At 43.3% G+C, this 22,124-nt stretch overlaps 1 long non-coding RNA gene across 1 annotated transcript in view; it reads right to left on the reverse strand.

Moving 5' to 3' along the window:
- LOC143809075 (uncharacterized) overlaps nucleotides 1–22,124 on the reverse strand; it is a 51,276-nt gene that overhangs the window by 27,315 nt on the left and 1,837 nt on the right. The window contains exon 2 of the long non-coding RNA XR_013222060.1: nucleotides 13,617–13,633. This is a non-coding gene — a long non-coding RNA (uncharacterized LOC143809075). The remainder of the gene's footprint in view (nucleotides 1–13,616; nucleotides 13,634–22,124) is intronic.

The following is a 22,124-nucleotide window of genomic DNA, read 5'->3' on the forward strand; positions in this document are numbered from 1 at the left end:
TCCCCCTGCAGAGCCTGGGCTCCAACACCGCCAGTTGGTGCCCCGAAGTGCTGGCTGCACAGAGAAAAACACCTCGCCAATGTGTCAGTGGGGTTCAGCACCGCCAGCTGTTCCCCTGCTGTGTAGCCGGCAACGTGTCCTGCAACAGCCACGCAGACACAAAGCTGCCGCCAGTGCAGGCTTCGGCCTACACTCTGCTCCCTCTCCTCCTGCTGACCCTGGGCTCTAACACCGCCAGTTGGTGCCCGGTACTGCTAGCTGCACAGAGAAAAACACCAGCCAATGTGTCAGTGGGGTTCAGCACCGCCAGCTGTTCCCCTGCTGTGTAGCCGGCATCGTGTCCTGCAAAAGCCACGCAGACACAAGAACTGAAATTGAAGGGATCCTGTCGCCCCACCCCCAGGTGTTTGTATGTTTTACTGCCACCTTGTACAGCAGTAATGCTGCATGTGTGCAAGGTGGCTCATAAACTTATTCTCCTTGCACACGTGGAACAGAACACGTCTACAATGTGTCCCCTGAGACCATTAAAACGTCCCTGAGGTGTGACTTTCCTTTGTAATGACACGCAACGACCCTCTTGGTAGCACAGCCCTTCTTCTGACATCATTGTTTGGCTGGCTGCGCCTCTGCGGCCGCCCTGCCCGACACAACGCCCCTCGGTGTCTTATTTATTTTGACTGCGAGGGTGTGATTGACGGGCATGAGCAGTGCATATCTTCGCCAGGCTGTCACTCATCTCCTTCCGCCTTCTTCAGACTGTGCGGCTTCATGGCCGTGGCATGCGATAAGGGATCAGCTGACGCCGCACAGTCTGTAGCAGGTGTAAGGACACGAGCGAGAGGCGAACATATGTACTGCGCCAGGCCATGAATCCCAGCCCCGCAGAGTGAAACACTGTAAAGACACTGTGGGGCTGGGATTCATGGGCATCGCGAACCGCACCAGCTGACATGAAATGATGTCAGAAGACGGGCAGTGCATGGCCAAGGGATAACGCAACAACGCAGACTCCTGTACATCAAAATGCGATGCTCAGGAGGCCGCACCAAGCACCAAGGTGGTATTTTTGCCAGCTGTGCTGCGTCTCTTTATGAAGGGAACTCACGCCTCAAAATCAGTTTGACTGTGTAAGGGCCTAAATGTTATACGTGTTCCTTTCAGCGTGTGCAAGGAGAAAAATTAAAAGAGCAACCTTTGACTTGTGCAGCACTACTGCTGCATAAGCTGTGGCTCTTCTAGTTTGGAACACCTGAGGGGGGGTTTAAGGTTACCTTTGAAATTGGTTCAATTAGGCTTTGGCCTACACTCCGCTCCCTCTCCTCCTCCTGCTGACCCTGTGCTCTAACACCGCCAGTTGGGGCCCAGATGTGCTAGCTGCACAGAGAAAAACACCAGCCAAAGTGTCAGTGGGGTTCAGCACCGCCAGCTGTTCCCCTGCTGTGTAGCCGGCAACGTGTCCTGCAACAGCCACGCAGACACAAAGCTGCCGCCAGTGCAGGCTTCGGCCTACACTCTGCTCCCTCTCCTCCTGCTGACCCTGGGCTCTAACACCGCCAGTTGGTGCCCGGTACTGCTAGCTGCACAGAGAAAAACACCAGCCAATGTGTCAGTGGGGTTCAGCACCGCCAGCTGTTCCCCTGCTGTGTAGCCGGCATTGTGTCCTGCAAAAGCCACGCAGACACAAAAACTGAAATTGAAGGGATCCTGTCGCCCCACCCCCAGGTGTTTGTATGTTTTACTGCCACCTTGTACAGCAGTAATGCTGCATGTGTGCAAGGTGGCTCATAAACTTATTCTCCTTGCACACGTGGAACAGAACACGTCTACAATGTGTCCCCTGAGACCATTAAAACGTCCCTGAGGTGTGACTTTCCTTTGTAATGACACGCAACGACCCCCTTGGTAGCACAGCCCTTCTTCTGACATCATTGTTTGGCTGGCTGTGCCTCTGCGGCCGCCCTGCCCGACACAACGCCCCTCGGTGTCTTATTTATTTTGACTGCGAGGGTGTGATTGACGGGCATGAGCAGTGCATATCTTCGCCAGGCTGTCACTCATCTCCTTCCGCCTTCTTCAGACTGTGCGGCTTCATGGCCGTGGCATGCGATAAGGGATCAGCTGACGCCGCACAGTCTGTAGCAGGTGTAAGGACACGAGCGAGAGGCGAACATATGTACTGCGCCAGGTCATGAATCCCAGCCCCGCAGTGTGAAACACTGTAAAGACACTGCGGGGCTGGGATTCATGGGCATCGCGAACCGCACCAGCCGACATGAAATGATGTCAGAAGACGGGCTGCGCATGGCCAAGGGATAACGCAACAACGCAGACTCCTGTACATCAAAATGCGATGCTCAGGAGGCCGCACCAAGCACCAAGGTGGTATTTTTGCCAGCTGTGCTGCGTCTCATTACGAAGGGAACTCCCGCCTCCAAGACAGATTGACTGTATAAGGGCCAAAATGTTGTACGTGTTTCATTCAGCTTGTGCAAGGAACAAAATTAAAAGAGCAACCTTTGACTTGTGCAGCACTACTGCTGCATAAGGCGTGGCTCTTCTAGTTTGTAACACCTGAGGCGGGGGTTAAAGGTTACCTTTAAAATTGGTTCAATTAGGCTTCGGCCTACACTCTGCTCCCCCTGCAGAGCCTGGGCTCCAACACCGCCAGTTGGTGCCCCGAAGTGCTGGCTGCACAGAGAAAAACACCTCGCCAATGTGTCAGTGGGGTTCAGCACTGCCAGCTGTTCCCCTGCTGTGTAGCCGGCAACGTGTCCTGCAACAGCCACGCAGACACAAAGCTGCCGCCAGTGCAGGCTTCGGCCTACACTCTGCTCCCCCTGCTGACCCTTTGCTCCAACACCGCTAGTTGGGGTTCTAGGAAGATAAGCTTGAATAGGTCCCCATCCTGGTTCCAGCACCGTCAGCTGGTTCCAGGCAGAGCCTTTGGCTTAGGTGCCTCCTTCTGGGTATCCGAGTTCCACCAACGTCAGGTGGTCCTTGGTAGTGCTTTCAAGCACGGGTACCTCCTGCTTAGTTACCGGGTTCCAGTAACGTCAGCTGGTCCTCGGTAGTTCCATTGGCTCTTGAACCTTCGGCTACCCATCCGGGTTCCAGTACCGTCAGCTGGTTCTCGGCAGTGTCTTTTGCTCTTGTACCTTCTGCTCCCCATCCTGGTTCCAGTACCGTCAGCTGGTTCCGGGCAGAGCTTTTGGCTTAGGTGCCTCCCTCTGGGTATCCGAGTTCCACCAACGTCAGGTGGTCCTTGGTAGTGCTTTCAGGCACGGGTACCTCCTGCTTAGTAACCGGGTTCCAGTAACGTCAGCTGGTCCTCGGTAGTTCCATTGGCTCTTGGACCTTCGGCTACCCATCCGGGTTCCAGTACCGTCAGCTGGTTCTCGGCATTTTCTCAGCCTTCTTGTACCTTCTGCTACATTTCCAAGTTCAAGACCCTAAAGACGATGACCCGGAAGACCACCCCTAAGATGACGACGACCACTGAGATGACGACGACCCTGGAGACGATGACCCTGAAGACCACCCCGATGACGACGACCCCGGAGACGACGACCCTGGAGACGACGACCCTGGAGACGACGACGACATGGGAGACCGAGAAGCAGAAGAACAAGAGGCTGCAGAACAAAGAGCAGAAGAACATTAAGCATAACACTAAATATCAGAGCAAAAGATATTATCTAAATTATAAGCAGAAGAAGACTAAGCAGTGTATGGGGGTGAGTCCGTTCCTCCTCGTGGTGCCCCTGGATAAAGCCTGATGCTGCAGGCCAAAGGTGTAATCTTCAAACTTTTATAGATAACAACTACGGGAATGCCTGTCACAAATAAGAATATGATGAAGAAGTTGAATATGAAGAAGATAATAGTTAAATAAAAAGAATATGAACAATGTAAAAAAAAAAAATTATAGGTAGAAGAAGAAGAAGATGAATAAGGTGAAGATAGTTGATGTCAAAGAAACTGATGATGAGGATAATGAAGAAGAAAGTGTGGGAGAAGTAAAAAAGAAGGTGAAGGGCGTGGAAGTAGTGAAACATCAATATCTGACAAAATAAAAAAAAAAAAATAACATAGTCAAAATCTTTCTAACGCCGAACGTCATAAAAAAAAAATAAAAATCCTGCTATTCTATTTGTTTGGGCTAAACCTCTGTGCCTTTAATGTCTCCGCTACCTCCCCCAATACATCCTACATTATTCTTAGTTGTTTTCCTTCATGTAGAATTAACCTACAAGGAAAGAAAGGGTTTATTTTAATTCCGATATTTTCGTCCCATTGACTTGCATTGAGATCGGGTATCGGTATCGGATTAGATCCGATACTTTGACGGTATCGGCCGATACTTTCCGATACCGATACTTTCCGATATCGGAAGGTATCGCTCAACACTATTTATGACCAATTTAATTGATAAGTCATAAAAGTAAAATAAGAGGGGCAGTAGTGGGACAGCCCCCCATAATATCTAACTACCTTGAAAAATTATTTCTTCACATTCCAGGCTCAAAATTTTGAAATAGAAATTCAATATTTTATGACTGCCAGGTACCGTATATCTGGAGGTGATTTATGTACTCTAAGAAAAAAAATTTGGACATGTTAATACTTTACAAGGTCAAGCCTTCTTTCCGCCAAGTTGGGAGGGATACATACACATAGAAAAGTCAGCCAGTCCAGCAGAAATTGGCAGGTTTGGCCACATTTTCTCTTACATGTATGGACGACTAAGGCCTGAGGCTGCTCTACTGAGTACTTCTAAAGTCATGCAGACCATGTGCAGATACTCATGACCAACTACATTAATATCCACATCTATAAATATATTTATCATTATGCAAGTTAGTTAGGGAGCATTATAGACTATGGGGTGCATTATGTTGTATGGGCTATGGGGGGCATTATTCTGTATAGAATACAGGGTGCATTATGTTGTAAGGGCTATGGGGCGCATTATAGACTATGGGGTGCCATATGTTGTATGGGCTTTGGAGTGCATTATACTATATGGACTATGGGGTGCATTATACTGTATAGATACCTATGGGGTGCATTATGCTGTATGGACTGTGGAGTGCATTATACTGTATGGACTATGGGGTGCATTATGTTGTATAGGCTATGGGGTGCATTATACTGTATAAACTATGGGGTGCATTATATTGCATGTGCTATGGGTGCATTATACTGTATGGGCTATGGGGTGTATTATACTGCATGGACTATGGGGTGTATTATACTGTATTGGCTACGGGGTGCATTACACTTCATAGGCTATGTGGTGCATTATACTCTATGGATTTTGGGGCGCATTATACTGTATGAACTATGGGGTGAATTATACTGTATGGGCACTAGGCCCCTTGGCTCACAGGCCCCATAGTGGAGTACAGAGAGATCGTGCCTCCCTGCTCTGCTGCAAAGTTTAACTGTATCTGGCGCTGCTCACACTGATGCAGTTAAAGTAGTGTAGCTTCAAGTGGACCTTCTGGTGTAGCCGCACCCTCTGCCCCCCAGTAGGTATGCTACTGAGCTGAACCCATTATGGTTATGACGGTCTGCTTCTGGACTGGAAGCATCGATGTCCCTTTCTTCGGTCAACTGCCAACTGAGGCATGTAATTGGCTGCAGAAGTTAGAGATACATCTGATGATTTGTCATTCCTTTAGCCACTTGATTGCTGCAGCAAATCACAAGCCTCAACTCTCAGGTGACTGAGGAACGAGACAACATCAATTCAGAGCCCAACACAAACCAACATAATGACCTGTGCTGGATCCACTGGGGTGACAGCAGCTTAGTATTCCAGACTTTGGCATTTTAGACAAATCCTTGCCACCTGTAAGGTTTTCGTTGTGACTGAATAACCCCTTTAAAGACATTGTTTAGCGAAAGCCTAATTTTAGGATTAACCAGGAGTGGAAAAATGGGGATCTTGTAACTTGTCGTCATAGATATGAAACGGGGATAGGTGGCACATAGCCAGTGATCATTGCAGGGGTGACATAGTGTTACCTGAAAGTCCACCCATACAGAACATTAGCAGGCTCTGTCTTCCAAAACTAGAGACTTCATATAGCAGGGTCTCCATTTTGGCTTTTATGCCCTATAGGTTATTCATTTTAGTAAGATCCATTCATAAGAAAGTCCCTTTAAGGTTTACTAGGTTAATGATCTGGCATTAAACACTTGTCTGAGAACCTTCCAGCTAAAGCTGTCTACCTCATAACTAGCCAACTATCTGTGGAAATCCCAAAATCTAAGCAGCATGTTACTATTGGAAGTTTCCTGTGGCAAAGACAAAACAAATTAGATACAGAATTTTTCTTCCAGGACTGTAACTAAAGTAATTCTAACATCTTAAAATTGTGCGTAAAACTCTTGGCAGCCATCATGTACCTCCAGTACGGACGCTTTAAAGTCAACTTCACAAACACGCCAGGACTTATTTGTAATACATTTAACGTGATCTATCTATTAAAGGAGCATTTTTTGCTTTTCTGGTGGAAATTACGCTGTTCTCATGAATCTGATGTTGTTTATCTTTTGTTCCTGCTCCTCTCCAATCCTGAGATATGGCTCTCTCTTCCCTCAATATAAATCTAATCTTGACAGCCATGTGGGCATAGTTGTCAAAAAGAATCCCATAGAAAACAGTTGGGGACCAAGTCCACTTGGCTAACAAGACTTCATTTGCATACAGGGAACAAGGGGCCATATCTCAGAGACGGAGAGGCACAAGAGCAGAAGAAAAACAACTCCAGATTCAGGGAAGCAGCTCCATTTACACCATTTAAAATAAAATACATATTTATTATGACCTCTCCTTGTTAAGTGTAGGATGTGTTGCAGCCTCATGAACATATTCATACACATATTCTAACAGAGCTTACAGGCTATCACAAGCCATTTGTCATTTTGGTCCATTCACATAGAGCAGAAGGACATCTTGGGTTCCCTCATGCTCAAGAGCCTAAGCACAGTGCAACCTCTGCACACTCTATAGCTATGTGTCTGTGCATAGGCCTTAGCACTGAAAGGTTTTACTTACAGGTGCATCTCACAAAATTAGAATGTCATCAAAACGTTAATTTATTTCAGTTCTTCAATGCAAAAAATGAAACTCATATATTATATAGAGTCATTACAAACAGAGTGATCTATTCCAAGTGTTTATTTCTGGTAATGTTGATGATTATGGCTTACAGCCAATGAAAACACGAAAGTCATTATCTCAGTAAATTAGAATACTTTATAACACCAGCTTGAAAAATTATTTTAAAATTCAAAATGTTGGCCTCCTGAAATGTATGTTCAGTAAATGCACTCAATACTTGGTCGGGGCTCCTTTTGCATCAATTACTGCATCAGTGCGGTGTGGCATGGAGGTGATCAGACTGTGGCACTGCTGAGTTGTTATGGAAGCCCAGGTTGCTTTGATAACAGCCTTCAGCTCACCTGCCTTGTTGGGTCTGGTGTCTCATCTTCCTCTTGACAATACCCCATAGATTTTCTAAAACAGGTAGTGGTACTTTTGGCAGTGTGGACAGGTGCCAAGTCTCCTACTGGAAAATAAAATTTCCATGTCCAAAAAGCTTGTCGGCAGAGGGAAGCATGAAGTGCTATAAAATTTCCGGGTAGACGGCTGGTCTTGATAAAACACAGTGGACCTACTCCAGCAGATGACATGGCTCCGAAACCATCACTGATTGTGGAAACTTCACACTAGACCTCAAGCAGCTTGGATTGTGGCCTCTCCACTCTTCCTCCAGACTCTGGGACCTTGATTTCCAAATGAAATGCAAAGTTTTCTTTCATCTGAAAACAACACCTTGGACCACTGAGTGACAGTCCAGTTCTTTTCCTCCTTGGCCCAGGTAAGACGCTTCTGGCGTTGTCTATTGGTCATCAGTGACTTGACACAAAGAATGTGACACTTGTAGCCCATGTCCTGGATACCTCTGTGTGTGGTGGCTCTTGAAGCAATGACTCCAGCAGCAGTCCACTCCTTGTGAATCTCCCCCACATTTTTGAATGGCATTTTCTTAACAATCCTTTCAAGGCTGCGGTTATCCCGTTTGCTTGTGCACGATTTTCTACCACACTTTCTCCTTCCACTCAACTTTCCATTAATATGCTTGGATACATCACTCTGTGAACAGCCGGCTTCTTTAACAGTTACCATTTGGGGTTTACCCTCCTTGTGGAGTGTGTCAATGACTGCCTCCTGGACATCTGTCAAGTTAGCACTCTTCCCCATGATTGTGGAGCCTACTGAAACAGACTAAGGGACCTTTTTAAACACTTGGAAGCCTTTGCAGGTGTTTTTTGTTAATTATTCTAATTTACTCAGATAATGACTTTTGGGTTTTCATTGGCTGTAAACCATAATCATCAACATTTTCACAAATAAACGCTTGAAATAGATCACTCTGTCTGTAATGACTCTATATAATATATGAGTATCACTTTTTATATTGAAGGACTGAAATAAATTAACTTTTTGATGATATTGTGATATTCTAATGTTGTGAAAAGCACATGTTCATGAAGAATATGTATCTTTACAAATCTAATTATTAAGAAAATTGCTCTAATTTGAAGATATCAGCGACCATCTGGAGTAGTTCAACTATTGGCTTGTGCTTGACACAGGAGAAAGCTTCCTGTGTTGATATTTTACTATGCCTAAATGTGAAGGGGGCTGGCTGACTGGCTAATTTTAATAACTAAACCAGCCCCCTTTTCTGTCATTCAAAGATACATTCTATAGGTGGATACAGTTATGTTATTACCAAATTTATATTTATTTTCATGTTTTACCAATTTTTAAATTAAAAGTTGGTTTTATGGAAAAAAAATGTCTCCAGATTTCAAAACCATAATTTTTTATTTTACACTCAATGTATTCAAATGGGGGAGTTTGTTTTTTTACAGGGAAATAGGAAAAGCAGCAATCGTGCCATAATTTTTGCATTTTTTTCATGACGAACAGTGCAATAAAAATATTAGGGCTGTTTTATCAATATTAGTAGAGTCTTGTAGTAGAGTGCTGAAATGTTATTCTTCATAAGTCTGGAGCACCATTCTAATTTCTAATGTCACGACTAGTGTTGAGTAGTGTTGAGCATTCCGATACCGCAAGTATCGGGTATCGGCCGATACTTGCGGTATCGGAATTCCGATACCGAGATCCGATACTTTTGTGGTATCGGGAATCGGTATCGGATCCATATTACTGTGTAAAATAAAGAATTAAAATAAAAAATATTGATATACTCACCTCTCCGGAGGCCCCTGGACATCACCGCTGGTAACCGGCAGCCTTCTTTGCTTAAAATGAGCGCGTTTAGGGCCTTCCATGACGTCACGGCTTGTGATTGGTTGCGTGCCGCTCATGTGACCGCCACGCGACCAATCACAAGCCGTGACGTCATGGAAGGCCCTAAACGCGCTTATTTTAAGCAAAGAAGGCTGCCGGTTACCAGCGGTGATGTCCAGGGGCCTCCGGAGAGGTGAGTATATCAATATTTTTTATTTTAATTCTTTATTTTACACAGTAATATGGATCCCAGGGCCTGAAGGAGAGTTTCCTCTCCTTCAGACCCTGGGAACCATCAGGATACCTTCCGATACTTGGTGTCCCATTGACTTGTATTGGTATCGGGTATCGGTATCGGCGATATCCGATACTTTTCGGGTATCGGCCGATACTATCTGATACCGATACTTTCAAGTATCGGAAGGTATCGCTCAACACTATACTTGAAAGTATCGGTATCGGATAGTATCAGCCGATATCCGAAAAATATCGGATATCGCCGATACCGATACCCGATACCAATACAAGTCAATGGGACACAAGTATCGGAAGGTATCCTGGATGGTTCCCTGGGTCTGAAGGAGAGGAAACTCTCCTTCAGGCCCTGGGATCCATATTCATGTAAAAAATAAAGAATAAAAATAAAAAATATGGATATACTCACCCCTCCGGCGGCCCCTGGACCTTACCGATGTAACCGGCAGCCTCCGTTCCTAAGAATGAGGAGTTTAGGACCTTCGATGATGTCGCGGCTTGTGATTAGTCGCGTGACCGCTCATGTGACCGCTCATGCGACCAATCACAAGCCGCGACGTCATCGCAGGTCCTAAACTCCTCATTCTTAGGAACGGAGGCTGCCGGTTACATCGGTAAGGTCCAGAGGCCGCCGGAGGGGTGAGTATATCCATATTTTTTATTTTAATTCTTTATTTTTTACATGAATATGGATCCCAGGGCCTGAAGGAGAGTCTCCTCTCCTCCAGACCCTGGGAACCATACACTGGGAACTTCCGATTCCGATTTCCGATATCACAAAAATATCAGAACTCGGTATCGGAATTCCGATACCGCAAATATCGGCCGATACCCGATATTTGCGGTATCGGAATGCTCAACACTAGTCACGACTGCTGTCGGGTGTCCTTGGACCAGGGGCTCTTTCCCTAACACTAGAGGGTGCCAAAGCTCGCCCTGTTCCCCAGATTACTTCTGATGATGAAGATGCCAGAGCCACTACCTTGCCTTAGCTCCTGAATCCGCCTTCAGTCTGTATCCTTCCACCACCCTCGTAAAAGGGGTGTAGTAGTGTACCGTACTACAACAAAAGACTAACAAGATAATACGAACAGAAGATAAAGGAAAATACCAATCATACAAATATATGCACACATACAACAGAGGAAAACACTAGGGAGTGGAGGATGGGGTTAAATCAAAGTAAGAGAAGAAAGGGAATTATCACACACTCAACACTTAGCTAAAGTCACAGATAAATTCACCAAACACCTTTCTCCAATAACAACCACCAACAACCTCCAGCCATGTAGCAAAAGCTATCTCTGACAATGAATGCTAGCCAGGGCCCAGATTGTATAGGAGATGGAAAGTTGCCAGGAGCTCTCAACTGAGCACATTAACCTCTACACTGCTAAAAGAAACTTGCACCGTTTAATATGAAGGTGAAATGATTCGAATCAGTGCAGGAGTACGAGAAATCAGATGCTGTGGTCTTCTGGCTCCTCTCTGTCGCAGTAAACCCGTGACACATCACCTTTTATTTGGTTTAGTTTGTGCCAAAATGTTTGTGTCTCATGGTAGACTATGTCCCCTCCCAGCATTTCATGCCTTGTTTTAGCAAAGTTACATCCCCTTTGTCAGACAAGGGTTAGAAAGTGTCTAATACACAGAATTATAGAGTAAGTCAATAAAGACAGATTTTTGTCACAAATTGCGTCATAATTTAGGATGCACTTAGCTTGATAAATAAGTATTTTGGCCTATTATTTTAAGGAAAATACTGTAGTTATTTGTTTTATTGAAGATAGGGGGCCTATTTAAAAAAAATAAAATTGAACAGCAATTTTTCTTTTAATTTTTGTGGCAATTAATGAGACAATTCTGCGATATCCTGCAACATCATTAATAAATCGATGGTGTGCAGATCGGTACAATTCTGCGATATCCTGCAACATCATTAATAAATCGATGGTGTGCAGATCGGTAGAGCTACGTGATCATTGAAAAAACTAGAGCCGATGGGTCAGTGGGTCAGGTGTTAAAGGTAATAAGTCTGCAACAAACAATATATGTCTCAACAAGATATTAACGTTAGGACAACAGGATGGCTATGGCTATTTGGGTGGTAGAGATCTGTTCACTCCATCCAGCAACACATCATGCAAGTCCAGCATTATTCACGATTTATGGGACAGCGCTGCTTTTCATATGCCAATTTGGATGAAATACAAAGATTTAAAACAATCTAAACACACAAAATATACAACCGCTATCAACATACTAAATATGTGACTTATTAAAAGTTGCTTGTTTGCTATCCCCAGATGAACTAATCTCTATTGTATTTCGACATGCTATGAGTAAGATTTTTGTATATATATTATTTTATTATTTTTGTGGTAAAATGTTCAACATAATCTTTTGGCGCTAGAGTGGGATAGATTACATTCTTCTGGCAGATGTCCAATTGCTCTGATATCACTTCAGGCATACATTATCGTGAAGAATACTTGATGTTCCGCATTGAGACACTTGGATGTCAGTCTCAACTTGGACTGCCAATCAACCAATCAAGGAGAGGAGGTCCATATGGGTTGCCAGGTACAGGGGATCTGTCACAATAACCCTTAGGGTAGCATCAGATGGACATAAATTCTTTCATCAGAGACAATTGGGTCAATTATGCAAATGACACTCTGATCAGAGTTTGATCAGATTGTCAGCATAGTGTGATTGTGATCCGATGCTCTCGGGTAGAGAATTGGAGCACACTGTGAGAAGACGGGGAACAATTCTTCTCTATCTCCTCCATTCTGTCAGTCTGAGGAAATCGGACTCCTTCGGCTCATTGACTTGCATTGCTGAGGGCGATCTGAAAATCGGACATGTGTGCAGCTCCATAGAATGATACTGGATCTCAATCAGACGGTGTGAGAGAGCCCTTAGAGAAGCAAATTTGCAGTAACAGGGAGCGTCCTTTAAAAAGTGTGATGGAGTGATGGTGCTCCCCACTGTCCACTTTCTACATCCAACTAGACCTGATAACAGCTGATGGGCCAGGTGTCAGGCAACCACCAATCTGTTATTGATCCACTATGGTAGGTCATCAATATCTTAATAGTAGAAAATCATTTTAATTTGCTACGGCACTGCATTTACCCTAAGTCCTCATGACTTGGGCTGGTCTACCAGAGGAACGCCCAAGTTCTAAAACATTAATGAACCCCAATTAAGATCCTCTGACAGAATCGATTGTCAGGGGTGTTCTTCTTTCTTTCCATTGAAAACACAAACTCTCATCCAAGCCAAAGGTTCATGTGTATCAGGAGTTGAGAGAGATGGCTGATGGCTGAACAATCACTTGGCCCTCAGCTATCTTATGTGTTTGGTCAGACAACTCCACTGGGCGCCCCATAAGATGCTCCTGTATCTGTAGCTTATTTTTTATCTCTATGGCAGGAGGTTAAGTCTGCAAAATTCACACCAAATAATCTGAATCAACTCAGAGTGTAGATCATGGAGTAATTGTTCTGATACATATAAGGTAAAGTCGTTTGACCTCACCGGTTTTGGAGAGACCAGCCAACTATACTGTGCTTCCGGTCTCTGTGCTCCATCTTCTATCCATAGTGGCAATATATGGCCTCAGTAGCGATCAATACTTCTGCTATGAATAAAATGTCATTCGACACAAACAGTTTATACATAAACAATCTTTGTACATTCTTTTCTAGCTGTATAGACATGTGACCAATGCTGCCAATTACTGATTAAAGCAGTCTCATGCCTGTCCGGCTGGAAGAAGACACACTGAGGACTGCAGGGTACCTGACAGTACTTGGGGCAGCAAGGAATCAAGAGGACAAGTTTACATAATTCTTTATTATTTTTGACAATCCAGTATTGCTCCTAAAACCAATCAGTAGCATAATAAGAAAACATTAATTTGCTGTCTCATTCCATCCTTTACTTCATTGATCTTTTTTTACATAACACAGGACGTTTCTATGGAAAGTTTTGGAGAAATTATTCATCTTACCATGGGAGTCATATGTCCTGCAAAAAAAAACAAAAAAAAAAACATGATGTCAGCATACAAAAAAACATTTTGTACTCTTTAATCCAGCAAGCCTGGAAAAATATATGTTAAACTATTAGTGTCCTAAAAGAATTGTTCCTCAGCAGCCAAGAACAGACTGAGATGAAGTCACCTCCACCAGAAGAACATTACATTTGTAATTCTGGAGTGTCCCGTCTACCTAAACCTAATCCTTTGCCAAGACTGAGGTCAAGTTCAAGTCTAAAAAGTTGACTTTGTCCCTCGCTCTAAGAGTGACATTCTTTATTTTAGAGTTCATCAAATGTCAGTCCTACTGGGGGTCTAGTCCTGAACTTTATCTGTTTGGAGAAAGTCTTCCCCTCCCCTATAAATGGTTCTCTTCCTTTTAGAAATATTTACCTTGCTGTTCTCCTACCTCCCCTCCCTACAGTTTCTCCTAAATTCAACAGCTGAAATAATAAATGGTCAGAAGACTATTATCTTTCCACTATTTGTCACAACAATCCCACAAAAACATAGCTTGAAAGAAAAGACACTGCCTTTGTTTCTTGCCTTTAGGTTTCTTTAGCTACAAGTGAAGAGTTGAAGGAACCTATGACCTGAGAGTCAAAGGTCAACCTTAGAGATGGAACTCAGGTCAGCTTTAAGATAATCCCTGTTGAGTGGTTCTCACTAAAGTTTTTTTTTTTACTTCTGTAGAATCTTTAAAATAAAGAACATTATAGTTAGAAAGCCCTGTAGAAATGCATGACTCAGTGAAATGCTTAAGGACATGGGTGGAGGACAATACTACGAGCTCGAATGTCTGCTCAGGGGCTTTGCATCTCATCTGTTGTGAGACTCATTTTACCAGTAAACACCTTTTCCAGTTAAAAATACAAATATTTGGATCATGACCTGATATAACATGACAATCATGTTCAGGCTGAAGATGTTGTCTGCAACAGCACAGGATGTTCAGTGAATATGGATGATATAAGACATTTTACAATACAAGGGATTTTAGCTTATATCTACTGTATACAAAATTCCAGTTTATGAAAAATTTGATGGATTCAGCCAGTGTCGGACTAGGGTGCCAAGGGCCCACCAGTAACATTGACTGGGGGGCCCACTTTTCACCTGCATACAAATATTACACTACCCTCGTTAACAAATTTACATATATCTTTATTTAATAATAAACTGGGTAGTTTGATTAATGAATGATGAGATGTTGCTTTTTCTGTACAGAGTGAAACAAGTGAATTATGCCAAGTACTACCCACAGAGTGGGGTTTGGGCACCAGATCTGCAGAAGGGCCCACCGGGGGAGTCCCCTGTTCCACTATGGGCCAGTCCGAGCCTGGATTCAACGTACGAATGTAACTGATATCCACTGATATCTTCTAACACTAGGGTCCAGCCCTGAAGTGTGTATGTTATCACCAGTTTTGGTTGGTTTTCCATACATAGGTCAGTGGTTAGCACTTTGCAGCGCTGGTGTCCTGGGTTCAAATCCCAAGGACAACATCTGCAAGGAGTTTGTATGTTCTCACCATGTTTGCTTGGGTTTCCTACAAGTACTCTGACTCCTCTCCCCCACACACACACTACAGACATACTGAAAGGGAATTTAGATTGTGAGCCCCAATAGGGACAGCGATGATGATTGATGATTGTAAAGTGCAAAAAATATATATATATTATTTATTACTGTTGTGCCATTTAGTCCATGGCGCTGTACCCCAGTTTACTTGGACTCTACAAAATAGGTTATTTGGCTTTTTTTATTTAAATTAGCTCTCTTGTAGAAGGAAAGAAAACTATCTCCTCCAAGATCATTTACCGTACTTTCCTTCTACAGGAAAGCTAATTTGAATACCTTTTTTTACCCATAGAGTATGTCAAATAAGACTACATACTCATCTTGTCTTCTTAAAAGAGTTGTCCAGGCTTAGGGCTGAAATCTGCAGTCACTTTATGCAGTGCATGCTGTCAGGATTCTATGGGCGGTCATGTGATTGAAAGTATGAAATTTGCATATTACCTGTCACATTCAGACTAGAATTGTCCAGCCTCGCTCAATACATTTGTATTGAACAAGGTTGCGCACGTCTAGTCAGCAAGTGACCGCATGTACCCACATTGCCTACTTGTGGTCACACACACTGGAGAATCCTTACAGCATGCACTGTGCATGCTGGGAGGACTCACAAGTCTGCAGTCACAGAGTGAGCCCCAAGCATGAACAGCAACTATACGGTGAGCCAGTCCATCTCAGAGTCTTGTTTTTTTTTAAATAAAATTAGGTTGAGTATATGTTGAAATTAGTTTGCGAGCCCCATTGGAGACAGGGACTGTGTAAATGCAGCCAAGAAGACCGGCACCTTATACATAATATGCGAGGACAGGACATATGTTCACTGCCATGAATGAAAATAAACAAAGAAGGAGACAATGCTCTACAATCTCTTCTTCATTACTGTGGAGCCAACTGGGCAGATGCACTTTGGTGGATGCTCAACACCTTTTTAACTAATCCCAATACTTACTGGAAAGTGCAGATTGTTGGAAATAGGATATCCCTGTGAAAAAGAAAAAGGCTAAAGTCTAAAAATGTAAGTGAGTCTTAATCATGCCTTAAAGGTTAATGTTCAGCAATGTGGCACTGTGGGTAGTACTTCTACTTTTCAGCCTTCAGTTGACTTTTACTGGAGGACCATCTGCATGGAGTTAGATTTGTAGGCGTGCATGGGCTCCCTATGGTCTTTCCGTCCAAAACATATAGTAAGAAGGTTCTTCAGCCTTAGTCCATTTGTGGTGGAGACAAGGGCAGAATAAAAACGTATCCTCTAGTGGGCCAAAGCTATGTACAAATAATGGGACAAAACCTGTATTGCTCCTGCCCTCACAAGGACAGTTCCCAAGTTTATGCTGCTAAGATGTACCCACTATAGCATGACTTATTTTCTCCCTACGCGTTTCCTCCCCAGTAGAGCGGATTCATCAGGGGAGATTACGTACCGCAGATTTTTTACACATGGGTTGTGACACTGGTCAAACCCGATTCTGGGATTCCTGCCACTGCAGGAACCTTTGATACTTATCCAACATTTTACTTTTGCTCCCCTGATGAATCCCCTCTACTGGGGAGGAAACGTGTAGAGATAAAATAAGTCATACTATGGTGGGTACATCTTAGCAGCCTACACTTGGGGACTGTGTCATTGTGAGGGCAGGAGCAATACAGGGGCACAACAGGGGATTGTAGGGAACCTCCTCCCCCACATGTAATTATCTTGTTTGTTCCTACTTGTCTTCAACCTAGAATTCCCATAGAATGTAAGTCCGCAAGGACAGGGTCCTCTCCCCTCTGTACCAGTCTGTCCCTGTAAACTCGTTTACTGTAAACGATATTTATAACCCTGTATGTAACCCCTTCTCATGTACAGCACCATGGAATTAATGGTGCTATATAAATAAATAAATAATAATAATAATAATAATAATAATAATAATAACCTGCTAATAAAGATTCAACAAACTGGTGAGACCAAACTATTTTCTACTGAGCACTGGTTTAAGCACTGACACTTTATCATTGTGTATGTTTTTTTGTTTTTTTCTTTTTGTCCCCACTGTGTATGTTCAGAGTTATTTTAATTTATATTGAATAAAAGTTACATTTTAGATATATGGAATCTTTCCCTGCTGTTTTCCCCTTTCACAGCAATACAAAGAATGCTGAGAATTAGTACACAGAAAGACATACAGTATATAGAACAATAAGAACATGTCAGATAAGAGAAAAGCAAATACAAAAAAGCGAATCAAGAAATAACAATAATTAAACATCCTATAATATCCTAAAGTGTATACGTCAGATAAGAACATCTCAGCCAAGGGACATAATCCCAAGCTGTAAAGGTACCTTCACACGAAACGACTTCACAACGAGAACGACAACGATCCGATCGCTGCAGCGTCGCTGTTTACATCGCTGTAGAGATGTCAAACACAGCAGCTCCAGAACGACGCAGGAGCGATCCTGTGACGTAGCGGTGACGCACTTATCGTTCTCACAGGTCGTTAGCTCCATGTTTAACATTGCTGGCATCGTTGCTTTTGCTGTCAAACACGACGATACACGCCGACCTGACGACCAAAGAAAGTTCTGAGCTTTAATCAACGACCAGCGATATCACAGCAGGATCCAGATCGCTGCTGCGTGTCAAACACAACGATATCGCTATCCAGGACGCTGCAACGTCACGGATCGTTGTCGTTCTCGTTGTAAAGTCGTTTCGTGTGAAGGTACCTTAAGTTATATGTTCATTGAGCATTAAGTATACAACCGCTGAATTTAGAAGGGTATATAAATTCAGTAAAAACAAAGGCTACAGCCATAATCAATATTACACTACCCAGAACCATCTCATTCACTATCAGATACTCCAGCACAAGATAATTGCATGGAAAGAAAAAGCTACTAGAGACAATTAATGTCACCCATGAGAGGCCATGGAGCAGGATAACCCAGACACCCCATGCGTATCGCTGTGGAACATAGCTTCATCAGGGAAAGCGCTAGACAAAACAGTGCAAGCCCAGTATATATGCAAAATAATTAAAAAACTAATACGTCACCGGTGGTTGTCACGATGCTCAGGAGGAGGAGATAAATGATCTACAGGTGTTTGGATATCTTGACCGGAGCAAGCGCTGAGCGCCACGTTGAACGCCAGCGCATGCGCTCCAGAAGGTCTGGTCCTCAGAAGGTCTGGTCCCCAGAAGGTGTGGTCCCCAGTGTCCAGCAGAAGACAACCCCAATATGTCAAGTCTACATTTTAAGTATAGGAGGTCAATAGGACCTCACAATAATTTTCTCTGATGGACCCAAGGATCCCAACTACCGTATTATGCTGAGTGGAGAAATTAAAAACCCAATGGTTAATAATAATCCAAGTCAATTACCCTTAGAAAATTTAGATTACTTGCAGTACAAACAAATTTTACAGTGTTGCTTCCACTGATCTATAATGTTCCCCATAACACATAGATGTCTAAGAAACAATATGCTTACAGTGAACTTGTCATGTATAATAACGCTATTAACCTGCAGATATGGAGTTTATCTGCAGGTCAACAGCTTTCTGACATTGTGTTGCGTTGGCCCTGAAAGTCCCGAATGAAGTTAGTTTTCTCCTGGCAGCGGGGCTCTCAGTGCTGGTGCTGCTCGGTCTCAGAAAGCTATTAGCCTGAGATTAACCCCATACCTGCAGGTTAGTAGTGTTATTTTACATGACAGGTTCCCTTTAAAGCATGTCAAACTCTGGCAAGTGGGCAAAGTCTGGCTAACAGGTTGATAATATTTGGCCCACAATGCCAGCACTCCCCCCACAGCCGACATTCAACTGTGTCAGCATCCTGGACAGCGATACAGTTGAAAGCAATGATGGAAGAGGGGAGCTGTCAGCTCCCTCCCCATCTTTCTCCCTCTAAATGGACGACTATCTGAGGCCATTATTCTATATGGAGGAGAGGACTATGTGGTTCCATTATTCTGTATGGAAGGCAATGTGAGGTCCACAATCTATATATATAATTGTCTAAGGGTTTTTCCGTCTGTCTGTCTGTCTGTCTGTCTGTCTGTCTGTCTTTCTGTCTGTCTGTCTGTCTGTCTGTCCTGGAAATCCCGCCTCTCTGATTGGTCGAGGCCGCCGGGCCTCGACCAATCAGAGACGGGCACAGCATGGCGACGATGATGTCATAATGGAAATCCCGCGTCTCTGATTGGTCGAGGCCGCCAGGCCTCGACCAATCAGCGACGGGCACAGTATCGACGTAGATGTCATAATGGTTGCCATGGCGACAATGATGTCATAAAGGTTGCCTCGACCAATCAGCGACGGGCACAGTCTGCCACGAATTCTGGAATCATCATTGTCCATATACTACGGGGACATGCATATTCTAGAATACCCGATGCATTAGAATCGGGCCACAGTCTAGTACTATATAGAGGACAATGTGGGGCCCATCATACTATATGGAGAACTATGTGGGGCCATTATACTATATGGAGAACTATGTGGGCCATTATTCTGTATGGAGTAGAGGACTATGTGGGGCCATTATTCTATATGGAAAGCAATATGGAGAGTATAATACTATATGGAGGACAATGTGGGGCCCATTACACTTCATGAAAAACTATGTGGGGCTATTATTCTGTATGGAGGACTATGTTAGGCCATTAATTTGTATGGAGGTCTATGTGGGGCCCATTATACAGTGTGGAGGGCTGTATGGGGATGACAGTTTGGACAATTAGAACTTCTGCTATGGGCCCCCATGATTTCTATGTATGCACATGCCAGCAAGGGAATACCCAATGCTCATGTGATCTGGCTCTAAAGATTTATTACTTAAAATGTACTTAGTTTGTGGGATGATCCCCCTGCAGCTTCTAAATGTTTGTGGCATACCCATTGGAATATGGAGAATACTACTTAAAGATAGGTGCACATGTTGAGCATTTGCAGCATATTTTTCTGCACTAAAAACCAGCGTTGGCTGAAAATAAAGCTGCATAAAATCCATGCATTTTTTACACATTTTAAGTACGGTACATTTTTTATGCATTTGCGCTTTTTTCCTATTCATCTAAATGGTTGGAAAATGCTGCAAAAACACAGACAGAATTGACAAACTGAAGATTTGAAAAAATTATTTTAAGGTTCAAATCTACACGAAAAAATTTTTTTGCCATATGCACAAAATTCCAGAAATCTCATTCACTTTCTTGGTACTTTACAGTGCAGTATTTTTTACTCTTGAATAAAACGCAACATGTGAACAAGCCCTTAAGGATTCCGTTTTTTGTTTTCAAAAAGTTTTTTGTAAAGAAAAGTGTGGCTATGACTTTGTAATCTGTCACCTAATAACATTTCCATTCTTGTCTCTTCTTCTGAATCTTCTGAATCTGAACAATGGAAGATTATACAGATCCTCGCTTTGTCCCGGCACATATTTATTGATGCCGCTGATTAATGATTGTTACACGAATTAAAAGGAATATTTTCAATAACAAAAGCCTAAATCCCATTCCCTGCAGATCTCCGAGAATGATGTCATTTCCAGAGGAGATTGTGGCTTTGTCTCTTGAAAAGCTGATAATAAAAGATGAATTAGAGTCTCGGGGGAGAAGAGATAGAAACCGAACCTTGTAACTTCTAGAACATGTTTTTCATAGTGCACATGGAGTGTGATAGGGGAATTCTCACGCTCCCAAAAAAGACATAAAAATCACAAATTTTGTTTATTAAATGATGTAATTCTCAATTACAAAAGAAAGGAATGTCCGAGATATGAATCCTATGGAGGGCCATTAGTCACAAAACAAAGAACAGTGATAAAGTCCAAACGTCATTTTCCGTATGTTGTTGCTCAGCGTTCAGGACCATTCTTCATACAGCGAGGCCACACTACGTAGAAGCAGAAATCCGAGCCGCGCTCTGTCTACTGTTATCTAATATTACAGGGAGTCTCCGAGCAAGTCTTTGCATCAGATTTCAGATGTCCATCCATCTTATTCGGATAACTTAATTCGGACCATTTGTTAAAGGGCATTTCCATCCAAAATGTGTTATATCTATGAATTACTATAACAAACATCACATGTGCTCCCTATCCGCCATAGGTCTACAGCAGGGGTGAGCAATGAATTTTCCCGAGGTGTCACATGAGAGACCGCGACTGTTGTGGAGGCGAAAACAAATGGATGAAATGAGTTCTGCTCAATATGAATATTACCATATTAATTAGAATTATTATTTTATATTAATATTAATTGGATCACTTAATATTGAGGAGAAGTAAGTACGCTCACACCCCCTATTTGCAGTGTGAGCCCCCTATATACATTATGAGTGTGCACGCAGCACGCTTTATACCATATGAGCCTACACCCTCCCACCCAATATACAGTATGAGCCCCCACACATCTCCCAATATATAGTATGATCCCTCACACAGCTGCCCTATATACATTATGAGTCTGCAGCACGCAGCCCGCTTTATACCATATGAGCCCACATCCACCCTATATACAGTATGAGCCCCGATATACAGTATGATCCCACACACAGCTGCCCTATATACATTATGATCCTACAAGCAGGCCTCCATATACAGCATGAGCCCCCCCATATGAAGTATGACCCCACTCACAGTCCCCTATATACAGAATGAGCCCCCACATAGCCCTCTTATATACAGCATGAGCCCCCACACAGTCCCCTTGATACAGTACAATCCCATACCCAGCCCACTATATGCAGTATGATCGCATACACAGGTCCTATATACAGCATGATCCCCCGGCACTATGTATTTTTTATTTATTATTAATTATTACACTTTGCTTGTATAGCGCTATCATATTCCACAGCGCTTTGCATAGATTATTATCACTGTCCCCGTTGGGGCTCACAATCTAGATTC

Source organism: Ranitomeya variabilis, chromosome 2 (genome assembly GCF_051348905.1).
Source record: "Ranitomeya variabilis isolate aRanVar5 chromosome 2, aRanVar5.hap1, whole genome shotgun sequence".
In the NCBI taxonomy this organism is placed as follows: domain Eukaryota; kingdom Metazoa; phylum Chordata; class Amphibia; order Anura; family Dendrobatidae; genus Ranitomeya; species Ranitomeya variabilis.